Below are 22,559 nucleotides of genomic sequence, written 5' to 3' on the forward strand. Positions count from 1 at the left end.
CACGGAAGTAAAACCGTTTTGCACATGCCCCGCAACTCAACAGTATCTCTCCGAGCTCTGTTCCCTGAAGCTCCACCACATGGAAAATGTTTCCCAAGACCAGCCCACAACTCTCGCAGGGGTGGCTCTTCTGGGAAGACAAGGCTGCCTTGGGATTCCTTGCCTGTGACACTCTTACTGAAACCTTCCGTTTTGTTGGTTCCTCCACATTCTCTGCTCCACAGCAGCAACCTGAACAAGACGAAAGGAAGGTGAAGTACATGTTGACTTTAAGAAAACAGAATATCTTCACCACAAATGTTTCTGTCATGACTAGGCTTGATTCCAAAGAAAAATTAAGACAAGTGAGGTATATTCTGAGGAAATTGCTATTATGCATAATGTGGCCCAAAAGTCATTCAATGATGAAAAGCTCACCAGGAGAGGGACAGAAACACAGGATGGGATACAAAGAAGAGAGGAAGGCTGTACTAACGCCTTCCTTTAGGACCTTACATGCTATGCTGACCATGTGAATCTGTGTAGAATAATTTAACGCTGCTCAAAGCCATAAAAATGAATTGTATTAGAGCACATGATGTTCAATGTTAATTTATTTTTTTAATTTTTAAAAAATACATATTTTATTGATTTTTTTACAGAGAGGAAGGGAGAGGGACAGAGAGTTAGAAACATCAATCAGCTGCCTCCTGCACACTCCCCACTGGGGACGTGCCCGCAACCAAGGTACATGCATGCCCTTGACCAGAATTGGACCTGGGACCCTTCATTCCGCAGGCCGACGCTCTATCCACTGAGCCAAACCAGTCAGGGCTCAATGTCAATTTAATAACATGTGTGCCCTCCAAAGTGCTGCAGGCATGGACCAAGGTTAATTTAAAGACAGACTTGTGAAAGATGCAGAGGTACAAAGTCCAAAGTTAAGGTTACTAGGAATCCCAGTAGAAATGATCGCTATTAGAACTCAGTAGTTGGCAAAGTATCAATAACCACAAACAGGCATAACTGGGTGAGGAATGGGTGTTGGAGACCGGGTATAAGCTGACATGGTCCTTGCACCTGAAGGTACTAGCAAGGCTCAGTCCCTTACCCCCACCCAGATTTCCCAGGCCTGTTTGGATCCAATTAATCAGTATAATGAGAGCAGCCCCTACCTACAAAGCTTTCCCAGGTTTGTTTATATGACTGCTATCAGTAGGATAAGAGCTACTTTCATGGCTTACCAAGAAATATGTATCCAATTAGTGAGATTTATTGTAACAAGAACTTGTCCTTCAACTTATCCCTCTATTAGTGATTTTAAAAGAACAAAGAATGTTTTCCTCTTGATTGATCCCCTGCTTAGTGTATTATGTATAAAAAGCATTACACTGTTAATAAAGTATTTGCAGTAGCTCGATGGCTTGCAGGAGGTGCAGTCGGTCGATGACTACCTGCAGACTCCTCCCGATCCCACTGTCCTGTCTTTCTTTCTTTTCTCAAATCCCACCCCCCTACCTCAGCCAGGTTCACCTGTCAGGCTGGCCCTGATAAATGGGCAACTGTAAGAAAACACTGGGTTTCTATCTAAAAATGTAACAAAAGCCAGCCAAGAATTCCTCCCCAGTGACCCTTCACCAAGGCAAGGCCGCCAGTGGGACAAATGTACCATTCATAAAGTCCTGTTTCTTCTGTGATGCACAAATGATTCTTCCCCTTAAACCCATTTGAGCCATTACATGGGATAAACGATGCAAATCTCCAAAGAAAAACAGAACAGTTGGATGGGCAACACTGTGGTAGGACAACAAATGACAAGTGAGTTCACAGACAAAGACCTTATGTGAGTGACATCGGCAAGCTCGCAGGATCACACATATGAGCATCTTCCCCCATCCCAGTGTAAGGAGAGAGCTATCCATGACCAAAGCATCGCACAGGAAATGGGAATAAGAGTACCATGAAAACAAACAGGATTACAGAACACAAATAACAGAGAATGGTATAGAAGGAATGTTAGAAAAGACTGGGTAAACAAAGATATTTGAAGATACCTACAGTAAAACAAAAAGGATTCAGAGATACCTCCACAAGCCACAGTGCTTCTGCTATCATTGACCCTAGTGGACTCTTCTTCAAAAATGTTGTGTTTACAGCCGAGACCGGTTTGGCTCAGTGGATAGAGCGTCGACCTTCGGACTGAAGAGTCCCAGGTTCGATTCCGGTCAAGGCCATGTACCTTGGTTGCGGGCACATCCCCAGTAGGGGGTGTGCAGAAGGAAGCTGATCAATGTTTCTCTCTCATCGATGTTTCTGACTCTCTGTACCTCTCCCTTCCTCTCTGTACAAAATCAATAAAATATATTTTAAAAAAATTATTTTGTGTTTACAAACCACAGAATTCCTTCGCAGGTATGGCTTAGTTGATTGGAGTATTGTCCTGCGTACCAAAGTGTCAAGGATTCAATTCCTAGCCAAGGCACATATCAGTATGTGGATTCCACTTCCAATTAGCTTTTGTGAAAAAGGCAGCCAATTGATTTTTCTCCCTTACCCTAATATTTCTTTCTCTCTCTCCCTCTCTCTCTCTGAAACCAATAATAAATAAATAAATAAACAAATAAGAATTTCAACATAGCCAAATGCAAAAGAGAATTAAAAAAAAAAACACTCTAGAGACAAAGTAAAGAACAACACAATCTATCAAAAATTATGTATAAAATTCAGAAAATCCAATACTAAGAGGAAATTTTATAGGGATAAATGTTTACATTATGAAAAAAGATGTGAAGAAACCTAACCTGTCATCTCAGAAATCTCAAAAAAACAAGAAAGTAAACCCAAAGGTGGCAAAGGAATAAAATAATAACTTTTTGAACAAGCATCAATAGAAGGGTGATAAGATAATATAAAGAACACCTAACAGGGACTTTTCTTTTTATTTTTTTTATTGTTTTTATTTTTTTTAAAAATATATATTTTATTACTTTTTTACAGAGAGGAAGGGAGAGGGATAGAGAGCTAGAAACATCAATGGGAGAGAAAGATCGATCAGCTGCCTCCTGCATACCCCCCTACTGGGGATGTACCCGCAACCAAGGTACATGCCCTTAACCGGAATCGAACCTGGGACCTTTCAGTCCACAGGCTGACGCTCTCTATCCACTGAGCCAAACGGGTTTTGGCATATCAGGTACTTTTCTTAAAAATACAAAAATTGGCAAACCTTGAGCTAGACTAAAGCAAAAAACAAGCGTCAAGTAAATGAAAAAAGAAATGAAAGATAAGACATTACACCTCACATAATGAACTACAAAGCATAAGTGATGTTGATGTTAGGAGACGACATGGCCCTTCATAGAGAAATTTGCCAAGATCCCATATGAGCTTCTGAAATTAATAAACAAATTCAGAGCCCTGGCCAGGTAGCTCACTTGTTGAGAGTGTGGTCCTGATGCACCACGGTTGTGGGTTTGATCCCCCATCAGGGCACATGTAGGGGACAACCAATGAATGCTTAGATGGGGAGAACAGCACATCAACGTTTCCCTCTTTATCTGTCTCCCTTCCTGTCTCTTACAATCAATAAATAAAGGTTGCCGAAACCGGTTTGGCTCAGTGGATAGAGCGTCAGCCTGCAGACTCAAGGGTCCCAGGTTCGATTCCGGTCAAGGGCATGTACCTTGGTTGCGGGCACATCCCCAGTAGGGGGTGTGCAAGAGGCAGCTGATCGATGTTTCTAACTCTCTATCCCTCTCTCTTCCTCTCTGTAAAAAATCAATAAAATATATTTAAAAAAATAAATAAATAAATAAATAAAGGTTGCCCAGTACAGCTCAGTGACTGAGCATCAAACCATGACATAGCAGATCATATATCCATTCCTTGTCAGGGGGCATGCACAGGTTGCCAGCCCAATCTCCAGTGGGGGGTGTGCAGGAAGCAGCTGGTCAATGACTCTCTCTCATTCATATTTATTTTTTATGTTTATTTTTTTTTAATTTTAATATGTTTTATAGATTTTTACAGAAAGGAAGGGAGAGGGATAGAGAGTTAGAAACATCGATGAGAAACATCTATCAGCTGACTCCTCCACATAGAGATGTGCCCACAACCAAGGTACTGGGGATATATCCGCAACCAAGGTACATGCCCTTGTCCGTAATCGAACTTGGGACCCTTCAGTCCACAGGCCAACGTTCTATCCACTGAGACAAACCGGTTAGGGCTCATTATTCATATTTCTATCTCTCTCTCCTTCTCTTTCTTTCTGAATTCAATAAAATATATTATAAAAATAAATAAACAATTTAAACAAGAAATAAAGAGCCCTGGCCTGTGTCGCTCAGTGCTGAGAGTGCCTCCGTGTACACTGGAAGGTCATGGGTTCCATTCCCAGTAAGGGCCAGGTACGTGGCTTTCAGGTTCGATCACATCACTTAGTGGGGACACATGTGGGAGGCAACCAATTGATGTCTCTCTCTCTCTGCCTCACCTCTCCCTTTCTTTCTATAAGAAAAAAAAATCAATGGAAGAAATATTCTCACTATTCAGTTTAAGAAAAAATAAGAATAAAGAATTGAATTCAGAAAAGTTATGGAAGTGTAGATCCAAGATAGCAGTGTAGGCAAGAAAATTTTTTAATTCCCACAACCACATCAAAATTAAAGCTAAAATACAGGACAACCATGACCAAGAACTGCTGGACAGCTAACTGAATGGAAGTCTTATGAATAGAGAAGTAAAGAAGACAGCCCACTGACACTGGTAGGAGGTATGGAGGCAAGGAAGGTGCTGGTCTGGTACCCATATGAGCCACTTTTTTATTTGGGATAAAGGTAGTCTATAGTCTATACAGAGATCATCCAGTGGAGCAAGGGGTCCCATACTAGATATGATGCAGATTCCAGGGTCCAGGAGATGGGGGAAAAAGTCCCTACTGGCAGTAAGAATTAAAAGCTGTAAAAACAAAACAAAACAAAACAAAAGCTGTAAAAACCAGTGAGGACTGGGGCCCAGTAAAAGAGAGGTTACAGGGGACCCAGCTGCTCCTCTTGCATTGTCAGTAGTACCAACTGAACTTACAAGCTCCAGATTCCTCTGATCTCCAGGGCCAGGCCAGCCTTGCAGGGAGGGATGGATTAAGACACATATGAGGACACACTGGAATGACTGGCATCGGGGCAGGAACTCGGGGGGCAGCTTTCTCCCAGACGGAGATGCTGGCAGAGGTCACTATACCTATGCTGGGACATCCCAGGTCACAGGTCAGACTGACAACCATTTCTGTTTGCTCTGCCCTGGTGATTGCCTGACACCTCACCCCTCCCAATTTACAACTCCACCCAAGCTGTGTGCAGCAGCTTTTGTGTATGAATGTCCTGTCCTTGCTCAGGCTAAAACCTGTCAAACAAGTGGCAGTTGGGTCAGGGAGCCCCAAACCTGTCAATAAAAAGCCCGAGACTTGGCACTAGCAGTAGCCTTCCTTGATTCACAGCTAGGCCTCATCAGGGAAATCCAAACCCAATACAAAGAGGAGAATCTGCAGATCCCTCTGTAGATCCTGCTGGGTGGCCCAGGCAGTAGCTGGCTTTACAACTCCTTGGAGACCCAAGAGCCAGTGTACCCAGTGGTCAGTGTTACACCATACCAGCTTACAACTCTTCACACCCCTAAGCGACACACTCAAGAGGCAGACTCACTGAGCAACAAAGCCCCACTGAAGCAAGTCCTGCTCCATAGGGTTGTCTCCTGCACAGCAGCTCTCCCACTGTAGTCTCAGTGACCCCTGCACATGCTAACATCCTCAACATAATTCTGGCAAATGGGACCCAGCATTACATTAGAAAGTTCATACACCATGACCAAGTGGAATTTATTCCGGAGATGAAAGGATGGTACAATATCTGCAAATCAATAAATATGATACATCATATAAATAAACTGAAAGGCTAAAAAAGACATAATCATATCAATCAATGAGGAAAAAGCATCTGACAAAATCCAACACTCTTTCTTGATTAAAACTCTCAGCAAAGTCAGAGTATAGGGATCATACCTCAACATAATAAAAGCCTTACATGACAAACCTACAGCCAACATCAGACTCAATGGGCAAAAACTAAAATCATTTTCCCTCCTAACAGGAACAACACAGGGAAGCCCACTTTCACCACTCCTGTTTGATATAATACTGGAAGTGCTAGCCATAGCAATCAGACAAGAAAAAGAAATGAAAGGCATGCAAATTGGAAAAGAAGAAATAAAACTGTCATTATTCACAGATGACATGATATTGTCTTCTGTGAATAGATAACTAACTTCGTAATTTAAAGTTAAAGATAACTTAACTAACTTCGAAATTTAAAGTTAACTTACTCCGAAAACTACAGGAAGTTGAATAAAGAGACAGAAGGCATAATAAATAAATAATTCCCATATTTATGGATTGGTAGAATAATCATCATTAAAATGTCCATACTACCCAAAGCAATCTATAGATTCAATGCAATTCCCATGAAGATACCAATGGAATATTTGAGATAACTATAATAAACTCTCCAAAAATTCATAGGTAAAAACAAAACAGCCGAAGCCGGTTTGGCTCAGTGGATGAAGCGTTGGCCTGCGGTCTGAAGGGTCTCAGTTTCGATTCCGGTCAAGGGCATGTACCTTGATTGCTGGCACATCCCCAGTAGGGGGTGTGCAAGAGGCAGCTGATCGATGTTTCTCTATCACTGATGTTTCTAACTCTCTATCCCTCTCTCTTCCTCTCTGTAAAAAATCAATAAAATATATTTTAAAAAAAACACAACAAAAATTGAATAGCCGCACCAAACTTGATAAAGAAGAACAAAGTTGAAGGGATCATAATACCAGATACCCAGCTATATTACAAAAATGCCTGGTACTGGCACAACAACACACATATAGAACAATGCAACAGAAGCGAGAACCCAGAAAGCGACCGAAGCCATTATGCTCAATATTTGACAAAGGAGGCAACAGTATACAACGGAATCAACACAGTCTCTTCAATAAATGGAGTTGGGAAAATTGGACAGGTACAGGCAAAAAAGTGAAAGGACACCACCATCTTATACCATACACAAAAATAAACTCAAAATGGACAAAGGACTTAGACATAAGTCAGGATACCATAAAAATCTCAGAAGAATCTACAGACAGCAATATATCAGACATATATCTTTACCGATACCTAATCTAGGGCAATGGAAACTAAGTAAAAAAATAAACAAGTGGCACTATATCAAAATAAAAAGCTTCTGCACAGCAAAAGAAATCATCACCCAAACAACAAGAAAGCCTACTGCATGGGAGGATATATTTGCTCATATCATGTTTGGTAAGAGTGTTCTCTACAAAACTGAAAGGGAACTCATACATCTCAACAAAAACAAGATAAAAAACCCAATCAAAAAATGGGCAAAGGCCTTAAACAGCCACTTTTTAAAAAATATATATTTTATTGATTTCTTACAGAGAGGAAGGGAGAGGGATAGAGAGTTAGAAACATCGACCAGCTGCCTCCTGCACACCCCCTACTGGGGATGTGTCCGCAACCAAGGTACATGCCCTTGACTGGAATCGAACCTGGGACCCTTCAGTCCGCAGGCCGATGCTCTAGCCACTGAGCCAAACCGGTTTCGGCAACAGCCACTTTTTGAAACTGCACATACAAAAGCCCGAGACACATATGGAAACATGCTCAAAGTCATTAATCATCAAAGAGATGCAAATCACAAGGACAATGAAATATCTCACAGCTGTCAGGATGGCTATCATCAACTAATCCACAAACGACAAGGGCTGGCAAAGATTGGGACAAAAAGGAACTCTTGTGCACCACTGGTGGGAATACAGAGTGGTGCAGTCACTGTGTGATATATTACAGAGCTTCCGCAAACATTACAAATGGAACTCCCATTTCACCCAGTAATCCCACTCCCAGGAATATATCCCAAGAAATAAGAAACAGCCCTATTTGGCTTGGCTAAGTGGATAGAGCATTGGCCTGCAGACTGAAGGGTCCCAAGTCCATGCAGGCCAAAGGCACATGTTGGGTTGTGGGCTCGATCCCCAGTAGGGGGCGTGCAGGAGGCAGCCGATCAATGATTCTCTATCATCATTGATGTTCCTGTATCTCTTCCTTCCTCTCTCTGAAATCAATAAAGAAATATATATTTTAAGAAAAGAAATCAGAAAGGACATATGCACCCCTATGTTCATAATAGCACAATTTACAGAAGGGTCCCAGGTTTGATTCCAGCCAAGGGCACATGCCTGGGTTGAGGGCTCGATCCCCAGTAAGGGGCGTGCAGGAGGCAGCCAATCAATGATTCTGTCTCATCATTGATGTTCCTATCTATCTCTCCCTCTCCCTTCCTCTCTGAAATCAATAAAAATATATTTTAAAAAAAGAACAAACTGTGGTAGATCTACACAATGGAATATTACGCTGCTGTAAAAAAAGAAGGAACTCTTACTATTTGCAACAGCATGGATGGACCTGGATAGCATTATGCTAAGCGAAATAACCCAGTGGGAGAACAAGAAATATCACATGATTTCACTCATTTTTGGTCATAGGAGAAAGAGGAGACATATGCAATACAAATATAATACTTTAAAAAATAAATAATTTTTAAAAATATGTTTAAAATATCCATAGTACACAACACAATCTACAGATTAAATGCAACCCTGAAGATAATTCCTATGGTATTTTTCAAAGAAATGAAAAGAGAATCTTGAAATATATGGAACTAAAAAATTTGAATAGCAAAAACAATCGTAAGTGAGAACAAAGCTGGTGGCATCACACTTTCTGACTTCATTTTAGTACAAAGAGAAAGCAAGCAAACAGTGTGCTTCTGGAGAAACACAGACACATCCATCAACTGAACAGAACAGAAAACACGGAAATAAACCCAGGCACATCCTTTCAAGTAATCTCTGACAAAGCTGCAAGACACAGAAGAAGGGAAAGATAGTTTCTTCAATGAATGGTGCTGTTGAAATAAATACTTACATGTAAACACAACAATACTGGTCACCACTGATAAAATGTAACTCAACCTGCATGACAGAATTGAATGTCAGCCCTAAAACTGAAAACTCCTCAGGACAATCTAGAGAAAAAGTTTTAGAGGTTTGTTTTGGACAGGATTTTCTGAATGTGGCACCAACCACCACACAAAAAAGAAAAAACAAACAGTCCAGATGCAACAAATAAAGAAAAAAAGCTTATTCTCAGCACAACAGCAATAAACAAAATGAAATGAAAGGAAATCTAAAGAAAAGAAGAAAATACTTGTAAATCATATGAAGGAATCGCTTAGAGAGAATGTGGATTCAGTTCTGATGAGCACAATAAAGCAAATATTGCAATATGGAAAGAAACTCACACAAATAGTTGCAGTTCCCAGGGAACAATAAAGGTATGTTAATACCATAGTGCAGGCTAATAACAATGCAATGACAGTCTGAAAAGCAAACTCTATAGAATTTCAGTAAAAACACTTCATTGCAAAGCACTAGTAACAACCATCTGAGTTCCTTAGAAACACAGTGGCACTAGACCCGCTGAACGCAGGGTTGCCAAATCCATGGACTTTGTAGAAAAGCGGGTGCGGGGGAACAGTATCTGCAAAGGACAATTAAGCACATGAAACAATATGTGTTCCTGTAGGTCATGACAATTAATATATAAAATATACAAGGTAGTCAAAAGAATCTTTAACCAAAAAATAACTACGAACCAGGACAAGGCTGTAGAGACAATTATTCAAAAAATAGGTACAAATGACCAACAGGAATACAGAAAATGCTTTCCTCACTGATCAAGGTGGAATCCCTCGGGCTTCCTGCAACACTACCAACCACAAGTCCTTCCTGTGAACGTAGTACAGCGGGGAGAACTGGGGCTTCAGGAATAGAAGGGAGCAGTGGAAACAGACCCACCCTCCCCAGGACAGAAACTACCCAGGAAACTGGAAAATCAAGCAGAACCACAGTCTACATGGGAGGACAGAGCACACCCTGGGGGATGGGGCCTGGGAAATCGAAAAGCCAAGTCCTGGTCCCTGGTGAGCGTGAGGGTCTTACCCAGTGAGGATACAAGTTCAAAGTTCTCCAGCATCACATTCAGGTACAGCTGTCTCTGACCCTCATCAAGGAGGCTCCATTCCTTCCTGGAGAAGTACAGGGCAATGTCCTCAAAGGTCACGCCAACCTGTCAGAATTGAGACAATTGACACTAGAGCTGTCTCTCTGACAACCAGTAATTGTACTCCTTACAAACCTCTCCCCCAAAACCTCCTCCAGGGCACCTGGTTAGTGTGGACAGCAGGCCCTAATGCCAGTGCAGGCTGCTCTCTCATCACAGTCCCATTACTCACTGGGGTTGCCCTCAGCAGAGCAGCTGGGTTGGGTGGGAAGGATTGGGGGAGGGGAGGGTAGAGAGCAATGCCATTTAAGCTCTGGGTGGTGATTGCTGGGCCCCAGCCTTCCTGCCAAGCAATCCCACCGCAGTCTCCTAGATCATGCCTCCAAGACACAGCCAAGCGTGGGTTTATGCTTCGCCTTTAAGTCCACACACCAGGTCCCGGGGACCATGAGCTCACACTTCCTCCAGATGTGCACACCACTGGGTAACCTTTAACCTCTTCCCATCTTCAGTCCCAGGTTCACTCCCTCAGCTCTGTCCCCTTCCTGCTCCAATGCCACTGGATCTCGCTGGACTCACCCATGAACTTGGCACATGGCATGCAGAGAAGCTTGTCTTCCAGCCGGGTCCAGAACCACCCCCGGCCCCTGATGGACCCCACAGCCGGGAAAGCCCCAATGAGGCTGTGACGTCCTCCCTGCAGCCTCTGATCTGTCCGCCCATCCTCACAGCCCACACCCTCAGGGAACCTCAGATGCCAGTCACCCCTGTCCACTTGAAGCATCCATCTTATATAAAAACTGCTGTTGGAAATTTTAACCCTGCTATTTGGCTTCTGGAAATGCTTGCCTGCTTAAATAATAAGGAAAATAAGACTATTCCCACTTCAGAGAGGCCATTAAACTTTTCCAGGACGAAGTTATCAGTGCTGGCCCCAGGCCAGGCCTTTGGTTGACTTCTTAAATCCCCAGCACAAAGGGGCTCCTTAAGAACTTGCAAAGGGGTCCGGATACACCCCATATTTGGGAGATAAAGAAGGTAAAAACAGCCCTAACCGGTTTGGCTCAGTGGATAGAGACCTGCCTGCGGACTGAAGGGTCCCAGGTTCGATTCTGGTCAAGGACATGTACCTTGGTTGCGGGCAAGTCCCCAATGGGGAGTGTGCAGGAGGCAGCTGATCAATGTTTCTCTCTCATCGAAGTTTCTAACTCTCTATCCCTCCCCCTTCCTCTCAAAAAAAATCAATAAAATATATTTTTTTAAAAGAAAGTAAAAACATATAAATAGGGACAGTTCCTCATTGTTGGGGTCCAGAATTTGAGACACATTTTCCTCTGGGCCTGCGCGTACTAATAATAAATGGAACTCCATCTCTGTGTTTCTTGGTTCTTCCCCAGTTTTCAGTCACACACCCTGCCCTGCACTGGCTGTGTCCGCAGAAGAAACGACACTCCTCTCTCCCCTCCGCCTTCCTCACGGTCCTCCACGGAAACCTGAGCTGGAGGACCTGACAGATGCCCCACCCAGGCTGGGGTGTTCGGTGTGAGGAGGCGGTGAGGGGCTGGGGGACAGGAACTCACCTCAGCGAAACTCCTCAGCGCGGGCGCCGCCATTGCTCTCTGTGGGCCGAGCCGGGCGGGAGCGGCCGGAGTAGAAGCCGCCGCAGGAATGGCGGTGCCTGTCCCGGCCCTGGCGTGGGTCCGGGCGGCGACTCCGAGCTTCAATCCCCAGTGTGAGCTGTGAGCACCACGGGAGGCTCCGACCAGAGGCTGTGAGGCGGGGAACACCACTCCCCAGCCTTCTCCACCGGACGCTGAGACTAGGAAAACCTGGCCGCCTCAGACAAATGTCTGCGAACGGAATAGGTCTTCAGGACTACCGGTCCCGCCCTACAGCAGCGGACAACCGAAAGTGCCTTCTCTGAGCCCCCATTGGCTCTGCCTGCTGGCATTCCATGCGTGGCCTTCTGGGTATTGTAGTTCCTAGGCTCCAAGGCCAGGATCGCGTTATGAGAGTGGATTAAGGGGCATAAAGCCCAAGAACACACCAAGTAAACTAAGTGTCCTCTAGCGCCTTTACTTGAGGTGATTTCCAGGGCAAGTTTGTTTCTCCAGCACCTGCTGGCTTCCTTTAGCTGCTGGTTTTGCATATCTTTCTTCAAGACCGACTCTTTCTGAATGGCAGGCTTTGTTTCTTCATTCAGGACCTTTGGCACGTGTCTCCTTCAGGCCAAATGTAGCTTTCAGAGGTTGCTCAGTTGTCTAACTCTTGTTTAACCCGATCTAACCTACCTCCACTGAATCCATTATACAAAGTTAATGTCACAGAACAGACATACTTAAAGCATCTGCTTCTGATGCCATCCAAAGTGTCAGCTCTGACTGGGCTGCAGTGTGGATAAGATGGCCCAGAGACATGTGAAAAATGCTCAAAGTGATTGATCACCAGAGAGATGTAAGTTAAAGCAACAATTAGGTATCACCCCACCACTGTCAGAATGGCTGCCATCAGCAAATCAACAAAGGACAAGTGCTGGTGAGGATGTGGGAAAAAAGGAACCGGAGTACACTACTGCTGGGAATGTAAAGTGGTACAGCCATTATGGAAATCAGTATGAACTTTCATAAAAAAATTTAACATGGCCCTGGCCGGTTTGGCTCAGTGGATAGAGCGTCGGCCTTTGGACTGAAGGGTCCCAGGTTCGATTCCAGTCAAGGGCATGTACCTTGATTGCGGGCATATCCCCAGTAGGGGGTGCTCAGGGGGCAACTGAGCGATGTTTCATTCTCATTGATGTTTCTTTTTTTTTTTTTTTTTAATATATTTTATTGGTTTTTCACAGAGAGGAAGGGAGAGGGATAGAGAGCTAGAAACATCGATGAGAGAGAAACATCGACCAGCTGCCTCTCGCACACCCCCTACCGGGGATGTGCCTGCAACCAATGTACATGCCCTCAACCGGAATCGAACCCGGGACCTTCCAGTCCGCAGACCGACGCTCTATTCACTGAGCCAAACCAGTTTCAGCCTCATTGATGTTTCTAGCTCTTATCCCTCTCCCTTCCTCTCTGCAAAAAAATCAATAAAATATATTTTTTTAAAAAGAAAAAATTCATGCTGCTCCAACACATACTTGAGGTTGTGACAGCTACCGCCTCTTTGAAGTGATCTCTGAGTCTCCAAGTATCCACCTTCACATGAGGACTAGAATCCACAGTATTTCCGAGGAAAATATGGGCTGCAATGTGTATTTGGCAAATAGTGCTGTGCTAATTTCTGCACCATACCTTTTCCTCAAAGGCACAGAAGGTTTGAGGCCCCATAAAAGTTTTTCACCTCACCATGCTTAAACAGCCCAGATCTCCTTATAAGTTAACCCACACAATAAATAGAACACCCACGATTAAAGAAGTCTTAGGAAAAAGCCTTCTTTATTTTACAAACCAAACAGACATAAGACTGGCAGTTCTTGCCTTCATGACTTAGGCATTCAATAAATTCATCAGTGGCAGTAGGGAAAGTGTGACCGTGAGCATGGCAGTAGCTCTGCGATACTATGTTTTCTGGGGCCAACACTAATGAGCCCTACATGGCAATTCATGAGAAGGAAAAAAATTAAGGACTCCCTTAAGGGCTCAGGTATTCCTAATTTTCTTCAACAAATCCGACAACAGAGTTAGCTTCCCTGGACACATGAGGATGGTGATTGATTCCATCTGTAACCGCCTTATAAGTGGTTCAGGTGAAATACCTTCAGCAACAGAAATATGCACTGACATACACCTGGCAAGACATCTCTGTATGTTAGAAAGTGCAACAGTTCGATATTAGTTTAGACTTCCCAGGGTTTTGTGAGAATTAAAAGAGAAAATGCTCAAAAAGCAAACTCTGGAACCCTGGACCAGGCAAGTACTGTTTGTAACTTTTATTGATCCTCACAGACCTAGCTAAGTCCCATTATCAGCATCAATGTCACATTTAGCCAACTGAGGTGCAGGGAGCTGTAGTGAGTCTCCCGGAGACTCAAGGTTGGAAGCCCAACACTGAGACCTTAGTGCCCACAGCACTGCCTCCCTGCAGGTGGGTCAGCGGGTTCAGAAAGGCCCCAGTTCTTTCTCAAAAGCCCTTAAAAACAAAGGTGCGTGTTGGCACTGGGGAAGTGAGGGTTCCTGCCCTTCTGGTGGTCAGTACACTCTCACAAGTGGAGCAGCACTTAGCCAGAAGCTGGGCTCACAGCTGGCGGCTGCAGGCAGGTGGTAAGGTGCGAGGGGTCCTGGACTTTGAGAGCCCCAGACTGCGAAGGGATGTCTGACTGCCGGTTTAGGCCCAATCCCCATCAGGATGCAACTCAACTGGCTGGTGGACATTGTCCAAGGTGTCCTGGACTGGGAGAGGGAGCAGGCCAGGATAAGGGAGCCTGCCCCTCCTCCCCTGTACACGATTTTCATGCACTGGGCCTCTACTCTACACTAATAAAAGAGAAAAATGCTAATTGACCATACCTTCGCTGCGCCCACAGCCAATCAGAGCGAGTATGCAAATTAACCCAACAAAGATGACGGTTAATTTGCATACGCTGAGGGAGGGAGGAGTGAAGACTGAAGACAGCTTAGAAGGAAGAGGGAGGAAAAGCAGAAAGCAAGGTGGCTGCCAGAGGGAAAGTGCAGGCAGCAGCGGCGGCAGCGGGCGCGGCCACAGCGGCCGCAATGGCGGCGGCGGGCGGGGCGGGGTGGGCGGCAGCAGCAGTGTGCGTGGCCGCAGCGACCGCTTGTAGGAATCTTCCTGCAAATGGGCTCCTACTATACATATAAAGAACTATACAGTAATGTTTATACCAGGTTAATTAGAAATAACCATATATTTATTAAGATGGAAAACGTGATGGTGATATATTCAAAGATAAGAATATCAACCAGAACCTTAGCTGGTTTAGCTCTAGATAGAGCATAGGCCTGCAGACCAAAGGGTCCCGGGTTCGATTCCAGTCAAAGGCATGTACCTTGGTTGAAGACTCCTTCCCAACCTGGGCCCTGGTCACGGCTGATGCAGGAGGCAACCGATTGGTGTGTTTCCCTCACACCGATGTTTCTGTCTGTCTTTCCCTCTCTCTTCTACTCTCCAAAAAAAATCGATGGAAAAATATCCTCAGGTGAGGATTAACAACAACAAAAAGAATATATATATTACTAATATATCTTTAATAAATCCCCAAGAATTTATGAAATATAAATTAAAGCAGAAAAATACTTAGAAAAAGCAAAGTTCTCTATTAAAATGGAATGTAAATCCATGATTACCATGAAAGCTGTGAGGAACAAGGACAGATTAAATGTGGTTATGAACCAATTACAGTGACCAATATGGTCAGTATTATGAGAATAATGGTTGTTTCAGTTTCAAGCACATGTCAAGATTTATGAAAGACTATACTTAACACATGCAATTTATTCATTACAGCTGTTAAAAAAATGGTTCAAGATAAAACAAATGTATGTTCACCTATTTTGGAACAACAAGTTTTTCAACTCTATATTTAATCCACGTTCTTATGCCCTCTGGGTGAGTCACATCTCAGTGACAGAAAATGTAACAATGAAGAACTTTCAGCCAAACCCCCTGGAAGGCTTACAGGGTCACAAAAGCCACATCTCAGGCCTAAAGACACCCTTCCTTTTCCTCTCAGTTTTGCTGCCAGAGCACCAATGGCTGTGATGAGAACATCTCAGAAGATACAGGAAGCTACAAACCTCTTTATTATAATCAATGACAATGATTGCTGCACAGAAGATAAACATGCCGGGAGTCCCTCAGATCTGTGTACATACCACTCCTGTAGTCTTTTCCTCAAAAATATTTCTGGGTGCAGGTTTAGATGAAGACCATTCCTTCTAATGGAATTAGGTCAGTGTTTCTGCAGTAAAGGGGTTCCCCTCACTGCGATGGTCCTCCAACCAGTGCCCATCACCCATGGAATTGAAGACATTAGGGCACACTGCCCTCTGCAAAAACTGGGGGAAATATTCCCATCAGCTGTCTTAGCATCTCCTGCAAACAAGAAAAAATTTCACGCTATTCCCAGACATACTTGAGGTTGTCACAGCAATTCCCTCTTTGGAGTGATCTCTGTGTCTCAAAGCATCTATCTTCACATAGTCCTCACTAGAGTCCACAGTGTTGCCTGCAAAATTGTGGGCAGCAATGTAAATCTGACAAAGATGGCTGAGCTAATTTCTGCACCACAGTCTTCCCCCAGGGCAAAAATGTTTGAGACCGCAAACAAGTTTTTCACATCATCCTTGGAGTACCCAGATATTCTTATAAACAAACCCATAGAATTAATAGAATACCCAAGATGAAAGAAGTCGTAGGAAAAACCCTTCATTATTTTGAAAAAAAGAGACCTGAGCCGAAACCGGTTTGGCTCAGTGGATAGAGCGTCAGCCTGCGGACTCAAGGGTCCCAGGTTCGATTCCGGTCAAGGGCATGTACCTTGGTTGCGGGCACATCCCCAGTAGGGGGTGTGCAAGAGGCAGCTGATCGATGTTTCTCTCTCATCGATGTTTCTGGCTCTCTATCCCTCTCTCTTCCTCTCTGTAAAAAATCAATAAAAATATATTTAAAAAAAAAAAAAAAAAAAAAAAAAAAGAGACCTGAGACTGGTATTTCTCCCATTGATGACTTAGGCACTCAATAAACTCATCACCGGCATCTAGGGAATGTGTGTCCCTGAAAATGGCAGTCCCGCCGAGGCCAGTTTTGCTCAGTGGATAGAGCATCAGTCTGCAGACTGGGGGGTCCCGGGTTCAATTCCGGTCGGGGGCATGTGCGTTGGTTGCGGGCACATCCCTGGTGGGGGGTGTGCAGGAGGCAGCTGGTCGATGTTTCTCTCTCATCGATGTTTCTGGCTCTCTATCCCTCTCCCTTCCTCTCTGTGGAAGGTCAATAAAATATATTTTAAAAAAATAAATTAATTAAAATAAAATAAAAATAAAAATGGCAGTCTCTCTGCAACATTATGTTTGCTGTGGCCAACAGCAATCAGTTCTATGTGGCAACGCATGACAGGGAAACAAGTAAGAACTAAGGACTCAGGTATTCCTAATTTTCTTCAACAAATTAGACAACAGAGTTAGCTTCCCTGGGCACATGAGGATGGTGACTGATGCCATCTGTAGGGACCTTATAGGTGGTTCAGGTGAAATACCTTCAGCAAAAGAAATATGCAGTGACATAGATCTGGTAGGACACCTCTGTATGTTAGCAAGTGCAACATAGATACATATACTTCCAACATAAAAACAAACACACAGAACAGCAGAATTAGTTGGGGGACGTTACATAATGTAGGTGATTAAATGTAGGAGATATAATTCAGACTAATGAGTCTTCACTTACAATCTTATTACAATTTTCAAATCCTAAACTAACAAACTACATTTCCTACACATCAAAGAATCTTTTCACACCTGGACTCTTTTGTGAAGAGGTAACTGACAAATTAGACTGAGAGATATCGCACATTAATTGCACTTATAACGGCTTTCTCCACTGTGAGCTCTCTGATGATACTGAACAGCGTTTCTACTTGGAAAAGATTTCCCACATTCACTGCATTTCTAAGGCTGTTCTCCTATATGACCTCTGTGATGATTACGAAGGTTGCTGTTAGTTGTAAAAGATTTCCCACATTCAGAGCACACAGAACACCGACTTCCAACGTGGACACCCTTTTCCTAAATAAACATGCGGGTGCAACTAATGTCTTCCTTACATTCTTTTCTGGTGAATAATCTTTTCTCCTTTGAAACATCATCCCACGCGTCGAAATAGCATTTGGACTATCCCTGTTCTGAGTAGCCTTTAGGTGGAGATGCCCTGACCTGGTAAGGACACCCTGCCCAACCTCCCTGCATGTGAAATGATTCTGGGACACATTGAAATTGCAGCTGTTTGCAAGTGAGATCCTGTCTACACCTCTAATGACAGTCTTCTCTCTCACATGATGTTGGTGAACTTTTACACTGACGTAAAACCGTTTTGCACTCAACAGTATCTGTCCGTGTTGTGTTCCCTGCAGCTCAGTCAAGTGGAAAATATTTCTGAAGACCACAGCTCTCACAGGGGTGGCTCTTCTGGGAAGACAAGGCTACCTTCAGATTCCTTGCCTGTGACACTCTTACAGAAACATTCTGTTTTTTTTGGTGCCTCCACATTCTCTGCTCCACAGCAGCAACCTGAACACGCTTATGGTACAGGCCTTGTTTCAGTGGGGCTTTGGTGCTCACTGAGTCCGCCTCCCGAATGTGTCACTTATGGGTGTGAGGAGTTGAAATCTGGTGTCTCACACTGACCACTAGGTACACTGGCTTCTGGATCTCCAATGGGGTGCAGTTCAGCTGCTGTCTGAGGCCACCCTGCAGGCGCTACAGCGAGAACCACAGTCCTCTCCTCCCTGCTTGGAGCTTGGAGGCTTTGGAGCTGTCTGTACCGGGTTGCAAGTTTGCTAGGTTAAACTGCACTAGAGAAGGCCTTTCATATGCAAAAGCAGCTGCTTGGAGCTTGGGTGTGTTTGTAGGTTGTGCGGGGCGGAGTCTCAGGGCCTCACTCTGCTAGGGCGCTGCAAACAGCGATGGCTGGCAGAGCCCACTCTGCCTCTCCGACCTGTGTCCCTGCGTCTCGCGCCCCAGCACAGCATACAATTATTCTTGCTCACAGCTCTGCAAGCAAACCACCCTCACTTTCCGACCCAATGGCAGACAGTCCAGCTTCTCCCAGGAAACTGGATTTCAGAGAGATCTGGTGCTTGTCTCTTCTTCGGGTTGAAGAAAGCAACGCCCGCTGCCACCCAGGCTCCAGCGCCAGCCCATATCACGGGCACGCCCCTGTATTTCAGTTTTTTGTTGTTGTTGTTGTTTCTTTTTATTGATTTCAGAGAGGAAGGGAGAGGGAGAGAGGGATAGAAACATCAATGATGAGAGAATCATTGATCGGCTGCCTCCTGCACGCCTCCCACTGGGGATGGAGCCCACAACCAGGCATGTGCCCTTGACTGGAATCGAACCCGGGACCCTTCAGTCCGCAGGCCGATGCTCTATCCACTGAGCCAAACCAGCTAGGGCCGTACCTCAGTTTTTCAGCGTTTGTGCCCTGAGTGCTCCGTCCAGTTGTAGAGCTTCCACAGAGCCAGCTTTCCTGTGGTTCTGGGTGATAAACGTTTCGTCTTTTAGTTGTAGTTTTGAAATTGTTGTGGACAGCAGCAGTTTAGATGTTTATCTACGCCATCTTGAGCCCACCCACAATAAATGTTACAGCACACTTTGTCTCCACCAGGTTACAAGCCCCACTTGCACCCAGGGAATACCACCTCTAGGCACCACTGCCATCTCCTTCTATGGCCAGACCTCATCGTCCCTCTGACAGACAACAAGGGTCTCTGGGCTCCCAGCAATTGTCAGCAGGAAGCAGTTTCAGAAAAAAACTGGCTGGTTTGGCTCAGTGGATAGAGTGTTGACCTGCGGACTGCAGGATCCCGGGTTCGATTCCAGTCAGGGGCATGTGCCTCGGTTGTGGGCACATCCCCCGTGGGAGGTGTGCAGGAAGCAGCTGATCGATGCTTCTCTCTCATCGATGTTTCTAACTCTCTATCCCTCTCCCTTCCTTTCTATAAAGAATTCAATAAAATTTATTTTAAAAAAGAGAAAGTTGTAAGAATGTTTGTGAAAGTCATAAAAAGGTTATAAAGAGAAATCTTTAAATTTAAAAAAGAAAATTGCAAGTATACTGAATAATATATCTTACAGATCACTTGAATTAATCTAAAAAATAATCATAGGGGCAAGGAGAGGGGAGTAAAAAAATAAAAAATAATATTATTTTATTTATTTTTTAAATATATTTTTATTGATTTCAGAGAGGAAGGAAGAGAGAGAGAGAGATAGAAGCATCCACGATGGGAGAGATTCATGGATTAGCTGCCTCCTGCAAGTCCCTCACTGGGGATGAGCCCACAACCCGGGTATGTGCCCTTGACCGGAATCAAACCTGGGACCTTTCAGTTCACAGCATGACACTCTATCCACTGAGCCAAACCGGATAGGGCTAATCATAATATTTTAAATCTTAGAACACATATACTTATGTGAATAAAGAGTTAAGATTTTCATATGTGAGTAGAGGGTTAATTTTTTCTTAAAGTTTCAAGGCCTGTGCGAAGTAATTAGGGAGGTGATTCAAGCAGAACCAATAAGCAGTGTCAGACCAACCCACCAGAAGTCAAAACATCATCTCATCAACATCGTCTCATTGCCCGGTGACTAATAACAATAGCTCATGTCTACAGGCCCCCAGGTCTGCATGTAGCTACATTTCTCACCCTAGCCTCTTCCCGTTATAAACCTGTTCCCTACACTTGCTAGAATTTACTGCTGGCAAGCACCTGTCTTCTTCTTTTTTTAAAAAAAAATATATATTTTATTGATTTTCCACAGAGAGGAAGGGAGAGGAACAGAGAGCTAGAAACATCGATGACAGAGAAACATCGACCAGCTGCCTCCTGCACAGCCCCTATTGGGGATGTGCCCGCAACCAAAGTACATGCCCTTGACCCGAATCGAACCTGGGACCTTTCAGTCCGCAGACTGACGCTCTATCCACTGAGCCACACCAGTTTCAGCAAGCACCTGTCTTCTTAATAGGACTACCCATTGGTGTCATTATAATTCTTTTTGTTTTTGTTTTTCTTATAGTCTACAAAGTCAGAACTTGTGAAGGAAAAGCACTCTGAGGACCCTGACATTCCAAGGAGAAAGTTCGCCGCCTCCCTCCGTCTTCTACATCCAGCAAAACAAAATAGGGGGAGGTGTGGGGAAGCAGTCTGTGTACGTGAGAGCCCCTGGGTGTTTACCAAAACCTTTATGCTTAGTCTTGAGATGTCCTTGCTTAAAGGACACTGCAGACGCATGGGTCTTCTCAAGGATGCTTACCCGAATGATAGTCTCTAATAGTTCATTTTAGTTCAGCTGTTGTTACGTAAAAGCCTAAGGAGGCAGGCGAACGGGGCTATTTGGCTCCTATGGCCAGGCAGACCCTTAGCCCTCTCTTCCACATAAACATGTGTCAGAGTCATCACTCACCCATTGCTCAGGGTCTGCAGTTCTGCCCGGCACTGTTTGTTAAGTAAATTTGGAAAATCATCTTCATCTCTGTAATCGAGGATGTTCCCAACAGTTCGATATTAGTTCAGACTTCCCAGGGTTTTGTGGGAATTAGAAAATAAAAAGCTCAAAAAGGAAACCCTGGAATGCTGCCACAGGCAAGTACTGTTTCACACTTTTATTGATCCTCAGAGTCTTAGGGAAGTATGGTGATCACCTTCATGTCACAGGTAACCAAGTGAGGTGCAGGGAGCTGTAGTGAGTCTCCTGGAGACTCCGGGTTGGAGGCCCAACATGGAGACCTTAGTGCCCACAGCACTGCCTCCCTGCAGGTGGGTCAGCGGGTTCAGAAAGGCCCCAGTTCTTTCTCAAAAGCCCTTAAAAACAAAGGTGCTTGTTGGAGAATGTTTTCTAAGACTGCTCTTCTGAAGGTGGTGGAGAATGTTAGTAGTGCGGGTTAAATTTAAAAGTGCTCACTGCACTGTGTACAGCATTTAAAAACTACAAAATTCCCAGCTGGTGGACTCAGTGGTTAAGCATCAACACATGCACAAAAAGGTCCCCCATTCGATTTCTCATTAGGGCACACGCCTGGGTTGAGGGACCCATTCCCAGTAGCAGCATGCAGGAGGTAGCCTATCAATGCTTCTCTCTCATTGATGTTTCTATCTCTCCCTCTCCCTTCCTCTCTGAAATTAATAAAAAAAAAATTTTAAAAATTCTCATACTCTAGTTTCTCTACATATTGCATAAATCTTTTACCTTTTGAAAAGCTCTAAAAATACATATTTTTAAGATATAAAATATTAAAACACATTATTCCAATCCAAAAAAATATTTATTCCCTAAATCAAAAAAGGCACAAAATGAGTGAAATTCCAACATCCATCTTTGTTATTCCATTGTCTTTTTGTTAAAGAAAATTACCAAAACTCATAGCACATTACGCAGAACATATGATCAGCGGTTTTAACAAAGATACAGACACAGCAAATATACATCTGAGAAACAACGAAACATAAATTTCTAGAAAAAACATAATCAAACAGTGAGGTAGCACGATAAACTTACCAAAAAATGTTTAAATAAATAATAATTGCCCAAATAAAATATTCTCTAGGATATAGAGAATGTGAATCCTTCATACACTGCTGAAAAAATGCAAAAAAAAAAAAAAAGTACAATCAGTTAAGCTTTATATTTTACTTTTAAAGGATACTTTACTAATTTTTAGAGAG

At 43.8% G+C, this 22,559-nt stretch overlaps 1 protein-coding gene across 1 annotated transcript in view; it reads left to right on the top strand.

The window, feature by feature from the left end:
• LOC129147526 (zinc finger protein 665-like) overlaps nucleotides 1-22,559 on the top strand; it is a 331,685-nt gene that overhangs the window by 146,575 nt on the left and 162,551 nt on the right.

Source organism: Eptesicus fuscus, chromosome 21 (assembly GCF_027574615.1).
Source record: "Eptesicus fuscus isolate TK198812 chromosome 21, DD_ASM_mEF_20220401, whole genome shotgun sequence".
Classification (NCBI taxonomy): domain Eukaryota; kingdom Metazoa; phylum Chordata; class Mammalia; order Chiroptera; family Vespertilionidae; genus Eptesicus; species Eptesicus fuscus.